This window comes from Oncorhynchus keta, chromosome 31, assembly GCF_023373465.1.
Source record: "Oncorhynchus keta strain PuntledgeMale-10-30-2019 chromosome 31, Oket_V2, whole genome shotgun sequence".
Classification (NCBI taxonomy): domain Eukaryota; kingdom Metazoa; phylum Chordata; class Actinopteri; order Salmoniformes; family Salmonidae; genus Oncorhynchus; species Oncorhynchus keta.
In genome coordinates this window covers 22,692,339-22,705,878 of record NC_068451.1, presented here as the reverse complement: position 1 = coordinate 22,705,878, position 13,540 = coordinate 22,692,339, and positions in this window count along the sequence as shown.

The window sequence follows — 13,540 nt, the reverse complement described above, 5'->3', positions numbered from 1 at the left end:
AACAAAGGGAATCCTTACAAAGGGAATCCTTACACTAGTATCTGGTCCTAGAAGTGCTCTGCCTCCACTGACACACTAGCAGAAACAAAGGGAATCCTTACACTAGTATCTGGTCCTAGAAGTGCTCTGCCTCCACTGACACACTAGCAGAAACAAAGGGAATCCTTACACTAGTATCTGGTCCTACTGAGAGTGCTGGTCTGAAGTGCTCTGCCTCCACTGACACACTAGCAGAAACACACTGACACACTAGCAGAAACAAAGGAAACCTTACACTAGTATCTGGTCCTAGAAGTGCTCTGCCTCCACTGACACACTAGCAGAGAACAAAGGGAATCCTTACACTAGTATCTGGTCCTAGAAGTGCTCTGCCTCCACTGACACACTAGCAGAAACAAAGGGAATCCTTACACTAGTATCTGGTCCTAGAAGTGCTCTGTATGTAACGTGCAACGTTTCAACACTGACTGAGTCGTCGTCAGGACACACTTTTAACCCAATAATATTACACAGCATGTAAAACTGGCTTCCTGGGACTAGGTGACACACTGATGCCAGCTCAGCAGTTTCTCTGGGGCAGCTCGCAGGACTCGTCTACAGCATGTCGTACTACTCTAATGACTGTCCAGGACATTTAATAGAGCAGGGCTGAAACACGGACAACATATTGCTATAGGCCTACAAGTCTTGATTCAACTAACTCAACTAATCATCAAACCCTTGATTAGTTGAATCAGGTGTGCTTGTGTGGGACCGGAGTTGAGAAACACTGGTCTAGTATGTGATTCGACTCGCTCTGTCACTGCAATAAGGTGCAATGGCTTTGTCTTTCATGGAACGCAGCACGAGACACCTTCAGTAGCAGGAACATGTCGCACCCTGGTCCTCACTGTATCCCTGTGAATCCCTGATCTTCCCTGTTCCTCTGTCACTGCCTCTCTGTTCCTCCCTGTTCCTTTGTCTCCCTTTCCTCATGTTCCTCCCTGAACTGTTCCTCTCTGTTCCTCCCTGATCCTCACTGACACCTTCTGTACCTCCCTGTTCCTCCCTGATCCTCCCTGACCTCCCTGATGTTCCTCCCTGCCTCCCTGACCTCCCTGTTCTGTTCCTCCCTGATCCTCCCTGACTGTTCCTCCCTGTTCCTCCCTGATCTTCCCTGTTCCTCTCCTCCCTGATCTTCCCTGTTCCTCCCTGTTCTTCCTCCCTGTTCCTCCCTCATCCTCTCTGTTCCTCCCTGATCCCCTCTCTGTTCCTTCTCTGTTCCTCCCTGTCCTCCTGTTCCTCCCTGTTCCTCCCTGATCCCCTCTGTTCCTCCCTGTTCCTCCCTGTTCCTCCTGCTGATCCTCCCTGTTCCCTGATCCTCCTGTTCCTCCCTGATCCTCCCTGTTCCTGTTCCTCTCCTGTTCCTCTCCCTGTTCCTCCCTGATCCTCCCTGATCCTCCCTCCTCCTTTCCTGTTCCTCCCTGATCCTCCCTGATCCTCCCTGTTCCTCTCTGATCCTCCCTGTTCCTCCCTGATCCTCCCTGATCCTCCCTGATCCTCTCTGTTCCTCCCTGTTCCTCCCTGATCTTCCCTGTTCCTCTCTGATCCTCCCTGATCTTCCCTGCTCCTCTCTGTTCCTCCCTGTTCGTCTCTGATCCTCCCTGTTCCTCCCTCATCCTCTCTGTTCCTCCCTGATCTTCCCTGTTCCTCTCTGTTCCTCCCTGTTCCTCTCTGTTCCTCCCTGATCCTCTCTGTTCCTCCCTGTTCCTCCCTGATCCCCTCTGTTCCTCCCTGTTCCTCCCTGTTCCTCTCTGATCCTCCCTGTTCCTGCCTGTTCCTCCCTGATCCTCCCTGATCCTCCCTGTTCCTCTCTGTTCCTCCCTGTTCCTCTCTGATCCTCCCTGTTCCTTCCCTGTTCCTCCCTGATCCTCCCTGTTCCTCCCTGTTCCTCCTGTTCTCCCTGTTCCCTGTTCCTCCCTGATCCTCCCTGATCTTCCCTGTTCCTCCCTGATCTTCCCTGTTCCTCCCTGTTCCTCCCTGTTCCTCCCTGTTCCTCTCTGATCCTCCCTGATCTTCCCTGTTCCTCCCTGATCCTCTCTGTTCTTCTCTGTTCCTCTCTGTTCCTCCCTGTTCCTCACTGTTCCTCCCTGATCCTTCCTTTTCCTCTCTGTTCCTCCCTGATCCTCCCTGTTCCTCCCTGATCCTTCCTTTTCCTCTCTGTTCCTCCCCGATCCTCTCTGTTCCTCTCTGTTCCTCCCTGATCCTCTCTGTTCCTCCCTGATCCTTCCTTTTCCTCTCTGTTCCTCCCTGATCCCCCCTGTTCCTCTCTGTTCCTCCCTGATCCTCTCTGTACCTCCATGTTCCTCCCTGATCCTCCCTGTTCCTCCTTGTTCCTCTCTGTTCCTCCCTGATCCTCCCTGTTGCTCCCTGATCCTCCCTGTTGCTCCCTGATCTTCCCTGTTCCTCCCTGATCTTCCCTGTTCCTCCCTGTTCCTCTCTGATCTTCCCTGTTCCTCCCTGATCCTCTCTGTTCTTCTCTGTTCCTCCCTGATCCTCTCTGTACCTCCATGTTCCTCCCTGATCCTCCCTGTTCCTCCTTGTTCCTCTCTGTTCCTCCCTGATCCTCCCTGTTGCTCCCTGTTCCTCCCTGATCCTCTCTGTACCTCCATGTTCCTCTCTGATCCTCCCTGTTCCTCCTTGTTCCTCTCTGTTCCTCCCTGATCCTCCCTGTTGCTCCCTGATCTTCCCTGTTCCTCCCTGATCTTCCCTGTTCCTCCCTGTTCCTCTCTGATCTTCCCTGTTCCTCCCTGTTCTTCTCTGTTCTTCTCTGTTCCTCTCTGTTCCTCCCTGTTCCTCACTGTTCCTCCCTGATCCTCTCTGTTCCTCTCTGTTCCTCCCTGATCCTCTCTGTTCCTCCCTGATCCTTCCTTTTCCTCTCTGTTCCTCCCTGATCCTCCCTGTTCCTCTCTGTTCCTCCCTGATCCTCTCTGTACCTCCCTGTTCCTCCCTGATCCTCCCTCCTCCTCCCTGTTCCTCCCTGATCCTCCCTGTTCCTCTCTGATCCTCTCTGATCCTCCCTGATCCTCCCTGATCCTCCCTGTTCCTCCCTGATCCTCTCTGTTCCTCTCTGTTCCTCCCTGATCCTTCCTGTTCCTCTCTGCTCCTCCCTGTTCCTCCCTGTGCTCCTGTGATGTAGGGGGGGGGGCTCATTACCTTGACATGATACCTCAACATCATTCCTCTGATCTAACACAAGCCTGGTCTAAGCTAGGCTCACCAGGTGGGTGGCAGCAGGCCTCAACATGAGAGATGGAAATTGAGAGAAAGAGAGAACGTGTGAGTGAGAGAGAACATGTGAGTGAGAGAGAGAGAACGTGTGAGTGAGAGAGAAAGAGAGAACGTGTGATGTGAGTGAGAGAGAGAGAGAGAGAGAGAGAGAGAGAGAGAGAGAGAGAGAGAGAGAGAGAGAAGAGAGAACGTGTGAGTGAGAGAGAGAGGCAGGGTTGGGGGGTATTTGTCTACTGTGATGATGGCTGGCTGAATTTTCCCCTCAGAAATACATTGCCCCCTGTTGCATCACGAGCAAAGCAAGAGTATGAGAGAAAGGACGGAGAACATAGGGAGAAAAGGAGAGAAGAAAGCTCTCTCTATTACTCCTACAACTCTGTCACTTTTTACTCCCCTCTCTCCCCCCCTCTCCCTCCCCACAGTCCCCCCCTCTCTCCTCTCCCATCATAGCTGAGCTGGTAGTGTAGGGGGATTTACAAAGTCATTCTGAAAGTGGAAGTGGTTCTTCTGTTCCAACGGTTGCCCAAGTTGAGCCAATAAGATTGGCTCTTTGAATGCCCATCTTAGAAACAGCCCTGAACCCCCTCCTAAACACACATACATACACACACAGCTGCACAGACAGGGGCCTACACGCTAGACAGGAACAGGAAATGGCTTTTCTCCGTTTGACGTGCCACAAACAAACTGCATGCTGCAGGCCCATTTCTGATAGCTCTCCCCCAGTACTCCACAGGAGTGACTCTCCATGAATATGGAGATGAGGATTTGGAGAGAAAGAGAGCGAGACAGAGAGAGAGACAGACAGAGGGGCAGAGAGAGAGAGAGAGAGAGAGAGAGAGAGAGAGAGAGAGAGAGAGAGAGAGAGAGAGAGAGAGAGAGAGAGAGAGAGAGAGAAAGAGAGAGAGAGAGAGAAGAGAGAGAGAGAAAAGAGAGATTGAGATAGAGAGAGAAAGAGAGAGAGATAGAGAGAGAAAGAGAGAGAGACAGAGAGAGAGGAGAGAGATAGAGAGAAAACAGATAATTACTTAACACATTGAGAATTAACAAAAACAGAGCAAACTAGAATGCTATTTGGCCCGAGAGAGACACAGAGAATACCTGACCACTGACTGACCCAAAATTAAGGAAAGCTTTGACTATGAGAGAGCATAGCCTTGCTAGAGAGACATGAAGAGAAGACAGGCTATGTGCTCACTGACAAAATGAGGTGGAAACTGAGCTGCACTTCCTAACCTCCTGCCCAATGTATGACCATATTAGAGAGACATATTTCCCCAGATCACACAGATCCACAAAGAGAAAACATATCCAATTTTGAAAAACTCCCATACCTACTGGGTGAAATTCCACAGTGTGCCATCACAGCAGCAAGAACCTGAGAGAAAAGGGCAACCAGTGAGATAGAGCTTATTTATTTTATCTTGTGTCCTTTAATTATTTGAATATGTGTAGAGAGTAGAGACTTTAGAGTTTTAGAGTTTACTGTTAGTTTTTCACTTTATATATTCACTTTGTATGTTGTCTAGAGAATGTTAACACATGTTTCCCAGAATTGAATTGAATTGAGAGAGAGAGAGAGAGAGAGAGAGAGAGAGAGAGAGAGACAGAGAGACAGAGAGACAGAGAGAGAGAGAGAGAGACAGAGAGAGAGAGAGCAGAGAGAAGAGAGAGAGAGAGAAGAGAAGAGAGAGAGAGAGAGAGAGAGCAGCTGGGTTCCGGGGTAGCTTTACCTGACTACACTCTGGGACCTGGTGGGATTTACGCACTGGATTTAGACTACCTTGTGTGTGTGTGTGTGTGTGTGTGTGTGTGTGTGTGTGTGTGGCAGCATCAGTGCTGTTGAGCCAGTCAAGGGGTCACTGTAGAAAAAGTTCAAGGCTGCTCCCACTATCGTCCTCAATACCTCTTCTCCTTCACACAGATCCCTCTCACACCTGAACAGCTTTCTCCCTCTTTCCTGCTCACAGTCGGCGCACACACACACACACACAACACACACAACACACACAACACACACACCAACACACACACACACACACACACACACACACACACACACACACACACACACACACACACACACACACACACACACACACACACACACACACACACACACACACACACACACACACACACTGTCCTGTTTCCTCACCTGACTGCACAGTATAACACTCATCCACTTGGCTCCCTCCATTATAAATCTATAGGTTTCTCTATCTCACAGGCATCCATGTATATTCAGGGCCATTTACAGAGCATTCAGAAAGTATTCAGACCCCTTGACTTTTTCCACATTTTGTACGTTTTAGCCTTATTCTAAAATTGATTTTATTTTTTTATCACCTGAATCTACAAACAATACCCCATAACGACAAAGCAAAAACAGTTTTAAAAAAAATGTTTGCAAATATATTCTGTTTGGACTTTGCAACCAGCTCTAAGAAGAGTCTTGGTGGTTCCAAATTTCTTCCATTTAAGAATGATGGAGGCCACTGTCTTCTTGGGGACCTTCAATGCTGCAGACATTTTCTGGTATCCTTCCCCAGATCTGTGGTTCGACACGATTCTCTCGGAGTTCTAAGGACAATTCCTTCAACCTCATAGCTTGTCTTTTGCTCTGACATGCAGTGTCAACTGTAAGGAACTTATATAGACAGGTGTGTGCCTTTCCAAATCATGTCCAATCATTTGAATTGACCACAGAAGGACTCCAATCAAGTTATAGAAACATCTCAAGGATGATCAACGGTAGCAGGATGCATCTGAGCTCAATTTCGAGTCTCATAGCAAAGGGTCTGAATACTTATGTAAATATGGTATTTGCAAAAATGTCTAAAAAACGGTTTCGCTTTGTCATTATGGGGTATTGTGTGTAGATTGATGAGAAAAATGTTTAATTTAATCCATTTTAGAATAAGGCTTTAACGTACCGAAATGTGGAAAAAGTCAAGTGGTCTGAATACTTTCCGAATGCACTGTATGTTGGGGAGATAGGAATCTCTGTAGCACAGTGCCGCAGGGCTATACTATATGGATTATGGATTGGATGGAATGTGCAGAGATAGGGGGTCAGGGAAGGTCAGAAAGGACTGCAAGTCTCTGTCATGCCCTTCCTGACTTCTCATGTTATCCTTGGTAATGACCATCATTGTTATCATCACTATCATCATCGTCAACATAATTATCAACATCGATGTCATATCCCTGTCATGCCCTTTTCAGAGTTTTAATCTAGTCTTGCTGATAATTTTCATTTATTTCACCTTTATTTAACCAGGTAGGCTAGTTGAGAACAAGTTATCATTTACAACTGCGACCTGGCCAAGATAAAGCATAGCAGTGTGAACAGACAACACAGAGTTACACATGGAGTAAACAATTAACAAGTCAATAACACAGTAGGGGAAAAGAAAAATATATATATACATTGTGTGCAAAAGGCATGAGGAGGTAGGCGAATAATTACAATTTTGCAGATTAACACTGGAGTGATAAATGATCAGATGGTCATGTATAGGTAGAGATACTGGTGTGCAAAAGAGCAGAAAAGTAAATAAATATAAACAGTATGGGGATGAGGTAGGTAAATTGGGTGGGCTATTTACCGATAGACTATGTACAGCTGCAGCGATCGGTTAGCTGCTCAGATAGCAGATGTTTGAAGTTGGTGAGGGAGATAAAAGTCTCCAACTTCAGCGATTTTTGCAATTCGTTCCAGTCACAGGCGGCAGAGATCTGGAACGAAAGGCGGCCAAATGAGGTGTTGGCTTTAGGGATGATCAGTGAAATACACCTGCTGGAGCGCGTGCTACGGGTGGGTGTTGCCATCGTGACCAGTGAACTGAGATAAGGCGGAGCTTTACCTAGCATGGACTTATAGATGACCTGGAGCCAGTGGGTCTGGCGACGAATATGTAGCGAGGGCCAGCCGACTAGAGCATACAGGTCGCAGTGGTGGGTGGTATAAGGTGCTTTAGTAACAAAACGGATGGCACTGTGATAAACTGCATCCAGTTTGCTGAGTAGAGTATTGGAAGCTATTTTGTAGATGACATCGCCGAAGTCGAGGATCGGTAGGATAGTCAGTTTTACTGGGGTAAGTTTGGCGGTGTGAGTGAAGGAGGCTTTGTTGCGGAATAGAAAGCCGACTAGATTTGATTTTAGATTGGAGATGTTTGATATGAGTCTGGAAGGAGAGTTTACAGTCTAGCCAGACACCTAAGTACTTATAGATCTCCACATATTCTAGGTCGGAACCATCCAGGGTGGTGATGCTAGTCGGGCGTGCGGGTGCAGGCAGCGAACGGTTGAAAAGCATGCATTTGGTTTTACTAGCGTTTAAGAGCAGTTGGAGGCCACGGAAGGAATGTTGCATGGCGTTGAAGCTTGTTTGGAGGTTAGATAGCACAGTGTCCAAGGAAGGGCCGGAAGTATACAGAATGGTGTCGTCTACGTAGAGGTGGATCAGGGAATCGCCCGCAGCAAGAGCAACATCATTGATATATACAGAGAAAAGAGTCGGCCCGAGAATTGAACCCCATAGAGACTGCCAGAGGACCGGCAAGGCAGTCATTAGAAAAACCGAGGCCATCATCATCATCATCATCATCATCATCACTCCAGGAGTCTCAGCATAGTTGCTATCTTCTCATTTCCTCCTGTGTCTACTGATGAAGGCCACAACCATTAATTACATCCAAAGGTATTTTCTGAATACTGCACTACGTGAGACCAAGTCCATTCCCATTCTAATGACAGTGTGTTTGTTTGGCCTGTTGGCTCAGGCCCTAATGGTGCAAGAGACATCATTAAAATGACTTACAGATGTAATCCTTCACCTTTTTCCCTCTCTCACCCCAAAATAACGTGCTCTTTCTTTCACCCATTCTCACTCATTTCCTCCTCAGGTTAAATGTTTCTCCCTGCACACACACCTTATGCATCTCATAACCTCTGACATCCTCTCATCCCTTGCCTTCTCTCCCTCGCTCATTCTCTCAGTAATTAAGGGGATACTGTTGGTAATTCGAATAATTTCTGGTCTCTGGCTCAAATGCTATCACCCAGTAAGCAAAAGGACGTTGAAAAGACAATAAGGTGCTGAGTGAAATGTTAAAATAAGTAATTTTTGCGGACATCGAAAATAGGTATTTAAAATAGGTAAAATATATCTTATACGGACATCAAAAAGGTGCCTTAAATGGATGTTGAAAAGATGTATTTTAAGAGATGTCTTATATGGATGTTGAAAAGATGTCTTTTAAGAGATCTCTTATATCGATGTTGAAAAGACGTCTTATGTGGACATTTAAAAACATAATTTAACAACATTGAAAATATATTTTTCAGTCATTGATTCTATCCACACATTTCAACTGCAAATACAGTACCAGTCAAACGTTTGGACCCACGTACTGTAGACCGTCATTGTAAATAAGAATTTGTTCTTAACTGACTTGCCTAGTTAAATAAAAGGTTAAAAAAAAAATATATATATATATATATATACAAAAATAAACCTACTCATTCAAGGGTTTTTCTTTATTTTTACTGGCCTCCACAATCACCTGACCTCAACCCAATTTAGATGGTTTGGGATGAGTCGGACCGCAGAGTGAAGGAAAAGCAGCCAACAAGTGCTCAGCATATGTGGGAACTCCTTCAAGACTGATGAAAAAGCCTTCCAGGTGAAGCTGGTTGAGAGAATGCCAAGAGTGTGCAAAGCTGTCATCAAGGAAAAGGATGGCTACTTTGAAGAATCTCAAATATAAAATATATTTAGATTTGTTTAACACTTATTTTGGTTATTACATGATTCCATATGTATTATTTCATAGTGTTGATGTCCTCACTATTATTCTACAATGTAGAAATAAAAATGAAGACAAATCCTGGATTTGTAGGTGTCCAACCTTTTGGCTGGTACTGTACATTCTCAATGAAGTAAGCATTATATCACAACAATATAGGAAAGAGGAGCCAACTGAAGACTACAACAGAATATTTATTATTGAACCAATCTGTCACATGCACTTATGTGAGCTTTTTCAAAAGCTTTAATACTGGCAGCAACGATGTTCAACCAACAGAACACTTCAACTGCAATAACACTCAGTAACGGTAACAGATGTTCTTATTTTCTTGCTATAACTGTGATATGTTGTTGTTTATCTACCTTAGTTGAATGCACTGAATGTCAGTCGCTCTGGATAAGAACGTCTGCTGTATGACCAAAGTGTAAAAGTTAAAACAAACATTATTCTAATGAGCTCCACCCCCAAACAAGTACATATTTGGTCGGTGTGGACCATATCCAAATCTGAAAGAATCATAGACGTCTAAGCAGTTTTACAAGTTTGAACATCACGTTACAGTATGGCAGATTAGTTAAGCAATAAGGCCTGAGGTGGTGTGGTATATGGCCAATATACCACGGCTAAGGGCTGTTCTTATGCACAACACAATGCAAAGTGCCTGGACACAGCCCTTGGCCGTGGTATATTGGCCATATAACACAAACCCTGAGGTACCGTATTGCTATTATAAACGGGTTAACAATGTAATTAGAGCATTATATAAATAAATGTTGTCATACCCGTGGTATACCAATCAGGTATACCTGTCAGCCAATCAGCATTCAGGACTCGAACCACCCAGTTTATAATACATTATAGAGCACAGTAGGGTATGGTACAGGACAGTCAAGTTTTCTTCAGTAGAGCAGAGCATAGTAGAGTACAGCAGAATACATTAAAGTTAAATTCAGTAGAGTAGGCCACAGTAGAGTTAAATTCAGTAGAGTAGGCCACAGTAGAGTTAAATTCAGTAGAGTACAGTAGAATACAGTAGAGTTAAATTCAGTAGAGTACAGTAGAATACAGTAGAGTTAAATTCAGTAGAGTAGGCCACAGTAGAGTTATATTCAGTAGAGTACAGTAGAATACAGTAGAGTTAAATTCAGTAGAGTACAGTAGAATACAGTAGAGTTAAATTCAGTAGAGTAGGCCACAGTAGAGTTAAATTCAGTATAGTACAGTAGAATACAGTAGAGTTAAATTCAGTAGAGTAGGCCACAGTAGAGTTAAATTCAGTAGAGTAGGCCACAGTAGAGTTAAATTCAGTAGAGTAGGCCACAGTAGAGTTAAATTCAGTAGAGTAGGCCACAGTAGAGTTTAATTCAGTAGAGTACAGTAGAATACAGTAAAGTTTAATTTAGTAGAGTACAGTAGCGTTTCATTCAGTAGGGTACAGTAGAATACAGTACAGTTTCATTCAGTAGAGTACAGTAGAATACAAAAGAGTTTAATTCAGTAGAGTACAGTAGAGTTTAATTCAGTAGAGTAGAATACAGTAAAGTTTCATTTAGTAGAGTACAGTAGTTTCATTCAGTAGAGTACAGTAGAGTACAGTAGAGTTTCATTCAGTAGGGTACAGTAGAATACAGTACAGTTTCATTCAGTAGAGTACAGTAGAGTACAGTAGAGTTTCATTCAGTAAAGTACAGTACATTACAGTACAGTAAGGTAAAATCAGTAGAGTACAGTTTTGTTCAGTAGCGTAGACTACATTAGAGTACTGCACTATACTTTTATTTACTGTACACTGTACTCTGCTTTCCAAACTTGTGAAACATAGATGTCTATTATTTGTTTAGATTATTCTTTTTTAAATCAACATCCATGGACGTTGCAATCAAGTCCGGGACAAATAAATGCTTAGTGTGATCTGTCTCTTTTCTCCCACTGTTCCCCTCCCTCCATCCAATCTCTCTTTTCTCCCACTGTTCCCCTCCCTCCCTCCATCCAAACTCTCTTTTCTCCCACTGTTCCCCTCCCTCCATCCATCCAATCTCTCTTTTCTCCCACTGTTCCCCTCCCTCCATCCAATCTCTCTTTTCTCCCACTGTTCCCTCCCTCCATCCATCCATCCCCTCCCTCCATCCAATCTCTCTTTTCTCCCACTGTTCCCCTCCCTCCATCCATCCAATCTCTCTTTTCTCCCACTGTTCCCCTCCCTCCATCCAATCTCTCTTTTCTCCCACTGTTCCCCTCCCTCCATCCATCCAATCTCTCTTTTCTCCCACTGTTCCCCTCCCTCCATCCATCCAATCTCTCTTTTCTCCCACTGTTCCCCTCCATCCATCCAATCTCTCTTTTCTCCCACTGTTCCCCTCCCTCCATCCAATCTCTCTTTTCTCCCACTGTTCCCCTCCATCCATCCAATCTCTCTTTTCTCCCACTGTTCCCCCCTCCCCATCCAATCTCTCTTTTCTCCCACTGTTCCCCTCCCTCCATCCATCCAATCTCTCTTTCTCCCACTGTTCCCCTCCCTCCCTCCATCCAATCTCTCTTTTCTCCCACTGTTCCCCTCCCTCCCTCCATCCAATCTCTCTTTTCTCCCACTGTTCCCCTCCCTCCCTCCATCCAATCTCTCTTTTCTCCCACTGTTCCCCTCCCTCCATCCAAGCTCTCTTTTCTCCACACTGTTCCCCTCCCTCCATCCTCTCTTTTCTCCCACTGTTCATCCAATCTCTCTTTTCTCCCACTGTTCCCCTCCCTCCATCCAAGCTCTCTTTTCTCCCACTGTTCCCCTCCCTCCATCCAATCTCTCTTTTCTCCCACTGTTCCCCTCCCTCCTCCCTCCATCCAATCTCTCTTTTCTCCCACTGTTCCCCTCCCTCCATCCAATCTCTCTTTTCTCCCACTGTTCCCCTCCCTCCCTCCCTCCCTCCATCCAATCTATCTTTTCTCCCACTGTTCCCCTCCCTCCCTCCCTCCATCCAATCTCTTTTCTCCCACTGTTCCCCTCCCTCCCTCCATCCAATCTCTCTTTTCTCCCACTGTTCCCCTCCCTCCCTCCATCCAATCTCTCTTTTCTCCCACTGTTCCCCTCCCTCCCTCCATCCAATCTATCTTTTCTCCCACTGTTCCCCTCCCTCCATCCAATCTCTCTTTTCTCCCACTGTTCCCCTCCCTCCCTCCATCCAAGCTCTCTTTCCTCTTTCCCCGTTCATCCCCCATGGTTCATCCCCCATGGTTCATCCCCCTCATCCAACCCCACAAAGTCATTACACTCACCATTCCCTTCCACCTACACACACAACATCACTGCCAATATGCAGCCTATACCCACATATCTGTGTGTAAAAACATTGATCCCTCTCGCCTTTCCTTCCTGCCCAGGCTTTTGCCCATGCTTCCCTAGGGGATTGTGTGTGTATGATCGTCTGTGATCGTGTGTGATCGTGTGTGATCGTGTGTGATCGTGTGTGATCGTGTGTGATCGTGTGTGATCGTGTGTGATCGTGTGTGATCGTCTGTGATCGTGTGTGATTGTGTGATTGTGTGTGATCGTGTGTGATCGTGTGTGATCGTCTGTGATCGTGTGTGATTGTGTGTGATCGTGTGTGATCGTGTGTGATCGTGTGTGATCGTCTGTGATCGTGTGTGATTGTGTGTGATCGTGTGTGATCGTGTGTGATCGTGTGTGTCCCGGGGACTGGTTAGCAGTGTGTGTGTGTTTAACAGCAGGGGAACCAAGGCCTAATGGTGATGAATTGGGATAATAACGGATGCCTCTCCACTTCAAATAAAGTGGGTCACGTCTACGAAGCACAGATTAATCTCCACAGAGCTGCATCCACACCCATTACCCTCTCTGTTTTACTAACCAATGGACCAGTTGGAGTGTGTAGATACGTGTGTGTGTGTGTGTGTGTGTGTGTGTGTGTGTGTGTGTGTGTGTGTGTGTGTGTGTGTGTGTGTGTGTGTGTGTGTGTGTGGTGTGTGTGGTGTGTGTGTGTGTGGTTGTGTGTGGTTGTGTGTGTGTGTGTGTGTGTGGTTGTGTGTGTGTGTGTGTGTGTGTGTGTGTGTGTCACAGCCAGTTCATTCATCCTCATCATTATCGGCGTCTTTATCATCGTTGGTGTAACCGTGGAAGAGACAGATGAGATGGAGAAACGGAGAAAAGTTGGACAGAGAAAACAGACATGGTAGCTGTCTAGCTGCAGTTAGATCACTAAGGCCTCTCGCACAGCACTCATCTATCCTCTGCCTGTCTCACTCTATCCATTCCTGTCCTCCATCCCAGAGATGTGGCTATTAAATAGAATTACATCTCTCCTGCATGTTTACATGACGAGACACACGACATAATTGAACGAAAGTCACTTCCAGATACAGCGCTCGTTAAATGTAAATATTGAATCTTGAAAGCAATAACAGGTTGAATTCAAGTAAAGCACGAGTATCTATGAACAGAAGAC